The sequence below is a fragment of the Colletes latitarsis genome, chromosome 4, assembly GCF_051014445.1.
Source record: "Colletes latitarsis isolate SP2378_abdomen chromosome 4, iyColLati1, whole genome shotgun sequence".
NCBI classification, from domain to species: Eukaryota; Metazoa; Arthropoda; class Insecta; order Hymenoptera; family Colletidae; genus Colletes; species Colletes latitarsis.
This window is the reverse complement of record NC_135137.1, coordinates 24,920,852-24,928,930: the sequence shown is the minus strand read 5'-3', so window position 1 is coordinate 24,928,930 and position 8,079 is coordinate 24,920,852. Positions and strand designations below refer to the sequence as shown.

Below are 8,079 nucleotides of genomic sequence, written 5' to 3'. Positions count from 1 at the left end.
TGACGTTCTAAAAATTTCATTTTAGTGAAAATTGTCAAAGTGGCAGCTATTTGTATTTGAGAAGTTGAATTTAGACGAAAAATTTGTATGTTTTTGTTTATATTTTCCGAAATAATTAAAATTTAAACAAAATTATTAAGACATTGTAATAGTAAAGATATCTACAAAATTTCAAAATAATTTCAAAGTATAAAGATCTCGAGATACCTTGTACACCGTTTCTGAAAACCTAGTTTTTAGAAAAACGAGTTTAAAGTTTCCATACATAATTTTTCATATTTTTTCTTAACTTACCACTAATTAGTCATTTCTATTTCACACATGTGGCTCTCAGCTTCAATCTTAATCTCTTTGAAAGCCGATCGACTGGATCTATGGACGATTGAATCTTTTTCATACTTTCTAGCGATCATCTATTGACTATTTCAATTCTTTCTTTACCTAGCATTTCACATAGTGTAGCAGCTGTCGGTCTTATTTTTATATCCATGCAGTGCATAACTAATAGGTCACTAAAAAAGTTTCTATTGAAAATATGAGCAGCAATTTCGCTAGTTGTAATGTCACTAAATCAATTCTTGTCACGTCTCAATTCCTCGTAAATAGGCATAATAACCTTTAGCATATCTGTATGCAATGCTGGTTTGTGATTATAATTTTGCAGATCATTCTTGGTTTTCGCCACTTGGTAACTGCACCAACTTTTCAGTCCTGGCAGATAGTCCCCATGCTCTGGATTCTCGTCGGTGGAGGATTTGTGTTTTAATGTTGACCCTTTCTTCATGTCTTCTTTGGAATATTTGTTTCTCCTTATAGCTAAGCCGTAGTAAACGCTTAGTTTGTCAATTAATTTAGCTGTATGTTTCCCCTTCCTCCAAATCCTTTTGTTTCCTTTTTTACTTTTCCCAATCGAGCACCCATTCGCTTTTGTACGTGCCTTACACACTCCTTTTTTGTAATTAAGATGTTATCGTCATACGGACGCGATTCAACGATAGCTTTCTAGGTTTTGTAATCACAGTTATCCGATGTGTGATAAGTATTTTATTCCGTATAGTGTTTCAGAGCGAGGAAAGATTTTCACCGCTCCATCCACTTCCATCTCGCCCGAGCTTTCTTCGTGATTTATTGGACACTATTCAAATTCTGACCTTTCACATTTTATTCTTAAAATTTTAAATTACTATTATAAATTTAAAAAAAATCGATTTTTTTTAAATTTCCAAACGTCCTGTCCACTTAAAATGAGGAGACTCACTTTAGTGTAGATCGAAAATTCGAAGTTCATACCGCAAGTCTGCATCCAAGTACTGTAGTGAGAAAAAATGATGACAAGAAGTAGTGACAAATTATTTTTATTAGATCATTATGGGTAACAAATTATTTGTGTTAAATTGCCAAGCATTGGACAGATTTTCCGAGTTCTCTTTTATAATTAATTTTATAGTAAACTTGATTCTTCACAGAAGTGCAAACTTAGTTATACAAAAAGTCGAAATTTTTTGTTAAAAAGTGCAAATCCCAATATCAAATAGTATCGATAGGCTGAAATTACTACGCCAGAAATAGAGAACGCTGTAAAAACTGTGAACCGCAAAAGTGCTTTTCAAATACAATGAAAACGAGAGTTCGTAGATTCATTGAATGTTCTATTTGATATCGTTCATGCTAATAGTTTGGAAATGATTTCCAAAGAAGGAAACAGGATAGTTCCCTTAAAACAGAGATGAAAGGGCGACACGGCGTGATGGGTACAAGCGATTATAATTTACTAGAAAAAGAAAAATGGAAAATATTTCGTCAAAAATAGAAAAAGGTGTGGCAAGAAAGGGCCTAAAAATCAATGACCGAAGGTATGAATTTTTGAAATTTAATTATTTCAAATTTATTTTTAATATTTTTTGTTATTGCAATTTTTTGGAATAATTTATTTGAAGTTTTATCTTTATATTTAGTCTTGTTAGTATTGTAGACCTTTCTGACGAACCTCAAGTATCGAACAACTCGGAGGAATTTGATGACTTTGATACACCTGGATCGAGTAACTCCAAGAGAAAAAGAGGGAAACGAAAGGTTGTTACTTCAAAGCTTATTGCAACTTTTGTTGCGTGTAGAATAAGCGATCGCAATGCTATTCGAATTGTAATGGCAACAGCAAGAAGTTTAAAACACAATATAAATGATATTTTAATAAATCAAACTTAAATTCTACAATATATTGAAAAAGAGTTACTATATTTTGCATGCCGCCATCATATTTATAAACATATTATGTATTCGAGGTCAAAATTAAAAGATCGATATATCTAAATATATTTATTTTTAAACATATCCAGAATGGACGATATTGTGTGCAACAAAATGTTACAAATATAAAAGAAAAAACTGAAATATCTGAAATATTGAATTGATCGAATTAATGATAATTTTTGTTGGAGGAAATGCTTGGTGCTTTCTATCAAGCAAGATGGATGGCTAAAGCTATATATTGTTTAAAGATGTTATATGTTCCAGTATGAGTTCGATATAAACAAGGAAGATGAAGTAGGTATCCGAAATATATGCATTTTTTTAATTAATTTCGTAGATTCAAATTCCAGTAATAACAACACCTCGCAATGATTTGGAAATGTAAAAAGATTTTTTAGAATACCGACAAGTCAAAAAGACGTACTATGTAATCATTTATAGTATATGTCACTGGAAATTGTGGCGTTACTTTTTTTTTTATTCTAAAACTTCAATCGAATCCAAAAGAAAAATAGTTTAAGGATTTACTTACTGCCAGTATTAACTAAAATTTAAAAAATATACGATTTCTATAAAGAAAAATATAGAACGATATCAAAATTTTACTATATAAAATGTTATTTCTTCGGAATTAGATAAATGTTTTAAAACATTTAACATAAACACGAAATTTATATCTAAAAATCTATCATTATGGAAAATGGATAATAATTTTTAAGTGGTATTATATATTATAAACAATTTTCAAATAATTAACGATATTGCATAATGACCCGTGAAATTAATGAACCATTATAATGTCTGGCTATCTAATAATATCTATAATATAGCTATCAAAAAATAAATATAAAAAACAATGAATATCTCAAGTTGTTAGTAACTATAACGAGCGCGATCCCAATTACCACATTAAGTAAAAATTTGTAATGAATAGTTTATAAATATTTGCACACTTACTTTCACTGTTTCTTATCTCCTTTCTTTATATGCAATTCTGGTTTTAATAATTATTTGTACTGCTAGGTATTTATGCGATTTATAATAAGAATAAACAATTAATTGCCATACACACAGAACATAAATATTCAAAATTTTGTTTATACAAAAATTGTTTACTTGTTTACATATAACTTTTTTTCTATAATAAATTATAATAACACAAATTTCAATCGAAAATGATATTTAGTAATTAATCAAGTTAATACAGTACATATTTTTTTCACTTTTGCTGAAATCCAAAATTTTTGCATAAACAAAGCCGTTGCGACACGTTGTTTCTGTTTATCGATCAACTTGCACTATGGCAGGACTTGCATATATTTTCACCAAATGAGGTATAAATTACTCTATGTATTTAATAATACACTGCATTATTAATATTTCAAGGCCATTGACAACATCCTCCACGACTTGAACACTAACATATTAAATTCGTTTTGCTGACTGGGGGGCTACGCCCCCCAGACCCCCCAACAGCTATACTTACTAATACCAATACCCATTTTACCTTATAGGTAATTATGCAGGTGATTGACAACCTCGCCGATTTTGATAGATAATCCATTTTTAATATAATATAATTTAATATAATCGTTTCGCGTGGAAAACCTATAATCGTAAAACGAATTTAATATGTTACTGTTCAAGTTGTGGGGGATGTTTTATTTTTTGTTTCGCAGGGCTCATGGAACGAAGTTCCATGTTCTTGTTTTTTGTTGCAGGAAAAAAAATGTCTGAAATTGTGGCTTTGAACCGACAGTCGGTGAATGATGGCAATAAAATTATTTTTGCGAATATCTGGATAAGGAAGGCCGAGCGGCGATAACATGTATAAGGAAAAGTCGATCAAAATAGTGACCTTGACAACATATTTTAAGGTCATCAAAATCGGCAAAGTCGTCAATCATCTGCATAATTACCCGATATTTCTCTAGTACTCGTAAAATATACTGTTTACGTTTTTCATCTTTAATTAATAAATTGTTTTCTACTCCATCATGAGTTTTACGCCATGCTCGGCAGAATCGTACACTATTCTTATATTTTTAGTATCTAATCCTACTGAGTATGATACGTCATTTTCCCAAATCGATGGATCTTTATCTAAAAATTCTATATTTATATCAAATCTATTAAATAATTGTTTACTCTTTATCGAAATTAAATTCTCTATTTTTGCGTTTATTATATTTTCGATATTTTATCAGCACTTCTGATTTCCATTTTCGTATTCATGTTTTATTTTCTTGATTCACTTTGGAATATCTAACGTACACTTCGAATTCTCTATTATTACTGACTTCTGAGAACGCTTGGACCTTAGTACTGAACTCGAACCAGGTAGCGGTAAGGAAATGAAGAAGGAAATCCTTCACAGATAAAAACTATATGAAAGCTCTGAATAACAAAAGACTGTGTACTTAAAAAATGGTTCCTAGAATCTCCTCTTCTATTAACCTAACAATCAAGCGTCGTTTTTTAATTCTCGTGCAAGAAGGAAAAGAACCTTTTCCCAGCATGATGCAAAAGAATGTACTTTTTTAACACATAATCGTATGCGTCTCCTTGTTCTTTCAATTGAAAATAATCGTATGGCAAAACGTAGCATACCTACATTCGGTTTTAGTTTCCATAAATAAGGAGAAGCCACAAATCATGACTCACGCCCCATGTTATATGTGATGTTTAATAATAAATTGAACGATTGTATTAGAGATCACACGTAATGATATTATCTTGCACTAAAGGAATTATAATTTTACCAAAAAATATCGGTTAATAATTTTAGAATGAGACGATACAAGTACATTCGACTCTAATCAGAAAGCGTTAGAATTTCAAAACTTCAATTCAAATGTGGCACGTGTTCTCAAATTTTGTGTAAATGCTTTTCTTCATCAAGTGTCACAATCTATTGGGATACACAAAAAAAAAACTAATAAAAATTTTTGACCCTTGTAGTTAAAGGCTACTCTCATAGGCACACACATTTTATACATGATGCGAGCTATTCTCATTCCTTTCTTTCTGCTAGATGTTGCCCTCTATAGGTATATTAGATATACCACCGACGAGATATACGTGTTAACCTTACACGGTATGAACTTTCGTGACACAATCTGACTACCATACCGACCTGAAAATTCAGAAGTGATTTTAGCGCTTTCTTCTCATGGATAACGGTCAGTTGAGAAACTATTCACTGAATTAGCATTGATGGGCAAACAGCAGCAGCATGTATGTAAATATTGTAAATACATATGAGTTGACTATGAGAGGGATTGAAAAAGGTAATCCAGTGTTATCAAACGGCAGACCGGTGCCCAAAGGAAACTGCCCTTCCACTTACACAGATATAGCCACCCTGTATACGAATTCCGGCGCTTCGTATAGTTTTGGAGATTCGAAAAAGAAGACGAATGTGTTTTAGTCATTTTATCCAGCAATTAGATACCAACAATACCAACATAGGATAGTCTCCAAATGATACTAACACAGACGAGGTATACGAGTAGACCAATCACCTTATGGACTTTCGCGGCCGAATTTTACTGCCATACCGACCTGAAAATTCGGAGGTGATTTTAGCGGCCTCTTCTCATGGATGGCGGTCAGTTGAGAAACTATTCACTGAATTAGTATTGATGGGCAGAAAGCTGTAGTGTGTGCGTAAATACATGTGAGTTGGCAGTGCAGTATTATCAGACGGCAAGCCTGTGGCCAAAGGAAACTGCCCCTCCACTTACACACATAATGCACAACCACCTTGTATATGAGTTCTGGCGTTTCGTATAGCTTCGGAGATTCGAAAAAGGCGGCGAATGTGAGTCTACCCTTCTTGCTCTCAACACAACTGAAATTCGACCTAGCATCACGGCATGCGATATCGAATCTCGACTGCCCAGGCATTTTTTACTTTCCGACCTATGTATGCGCATATAAGCAAAATACCATAATGTAAAAAAAATTTCAAAATTTTTTTTTACGGAAATACACGTTTCAAGACTCCCTAATCATATTTTAACTATGAAAAAAAAGCCATTTTTTTACTATGCTTATGGACGTGCGTTCATATATTTATACTATTTATGCGATTGAATCTAAACAACCGAATTAATTTCAATGTAATTTTAAATTTTTAAATCTGAAAAAATTTGGAAATACTTTCCTATTTGTCCTCTTTGTTTAGCAATTTAAAAAAACGCTGATTCGTTAAAATCAATCATATTAAAATAAAAGACTGGAAAATTTTTCTTCTTTCAATGAAGGAAACTCTTTTACTTAATCTTTTTCGAAGGCGAAGGTGAAAAAGTCGATTTCGCCACGGCAACAATGGTTGGACGGCGACGCATGGACGTTCCCCCGAAATAGGAGATCGGTTTTTGTTTTCCAGAAACGCGAGCGAGGCGATCGAAAACGCGAAACGCGTTAGTTGGATAACGGAGAGAGTTGCGAGGTTCCGTATGAAATAAAAAGACACGACCCCTAGCAACAGCATGCGTGTTTTGTTTGCCCCACATAGTCACCCAAAGGCTAAAGCTTGAAATTAAAATCAAAATAAAAATTAAATATACAATATAAAATTTTTCTATATTGCAGAAGATAGGGATAAATTATAGTTAATTGTATTATGTACAATTTATTTCAAACACTTGAAAAATCATCTTCAGTCTTCTCCATTCATCATCAAGCCTTTCTTCTTTGAATGTAGATTAACTTGTTTTATTTCCAATTAATTTATATTTACAGGCATGTTTCTATAAATTTCAAATCCATTAATCAATTTGAATTTGTGATATTATGTCAGCCAGTTTCAAAAAAATGGTTTCAAGAAAAACGCATTTAAAATTTCTGATATGATTATTAACCTACAGTATTCTTACATTTTTTTATATTTTAAAATTTTCCCATATGATTAAAAAGTAGGTATACGGCGAAAGCTATACAACTTTATATGTATACAGGGTGTTCGGCCACCCCTGCGAAAAATTTTAATGGTGGATTCTAGAGGCCAAAATAAGACGAAAATCAAGAATATCAATTTATTGATGAAGGCTTCGTTAAACAGTTATTAACATTTAAAGTTCCGACAGTACTGAATTTTTTTCTCAAAAATGCGCAAGATTTCGGGGGTATGTGTATTCACTAAAAATGATTGCAATTGACCCCCGGAACCGACAATAATTTTTTCAGAACGATTTGAAATTTTTTTTTTTCGTCGAAAAATTTAGGCACCTTCCCCCCTATCGATTTTTCTTAAAAATTCCTTTTTCATTTTTAGTATTTTTGTTTGACGCCCTACAGAAAAGTTGTCTAATACTTTTTTGTAGGTATCCATGAGCTCTATTTCAGAAAAAAGTTTCATTGAAATATATTCACAATTGTAGGAGTTATGGCTGTTTGAAAATTGGACCATTTTTATGGGATTTTTCTCATTTTGCGGGGTCAAGAACCAACTTTTCGAATATTTTTGCGATTTGTACATCATTTGTCTCCACCAAAATACGCGTAGTTTGCTTTTTTAAACATTAAAATCGTCCAATCCGTTCAGAAGTTATGACGTTTTAAAGATTCGCATGAAAATTCGGGCAGACATTTCTAGTCAGAAATTAGATTTTCGTTAAGGAATTTTTTTCTCGAAACTGAGTAGGATTTCGGGGGTATGTCTGTTGACCAAAAATGCTTGCAATTGACCCCTGCAACTAAAAATAATTTTTCCAAGACGATTCAAAAGTCTTTCTTTCGCCGAAAAATTTCAGCACCTATCCGATTTTTTTTCTCGAAAGTGGATAGGATATCGAAGACATGTGTATTCACCAAAAATGATTG

At 32.2% G+C, this 8,079-nt stretch overlaps 1 pseudogene; it reads right to left on the bottom strand.

The window, feature by feature from the left end:
• Positions 1-571: 571 nt before the first annotated feature.
• Positions 572-1,288, bottom strand: LOC143341210 (uncharacterized; annotated as a pseudogene).
• Between the last annotated feature and the right edge of the window lie 6,791 nt (positions 1,289-8,079).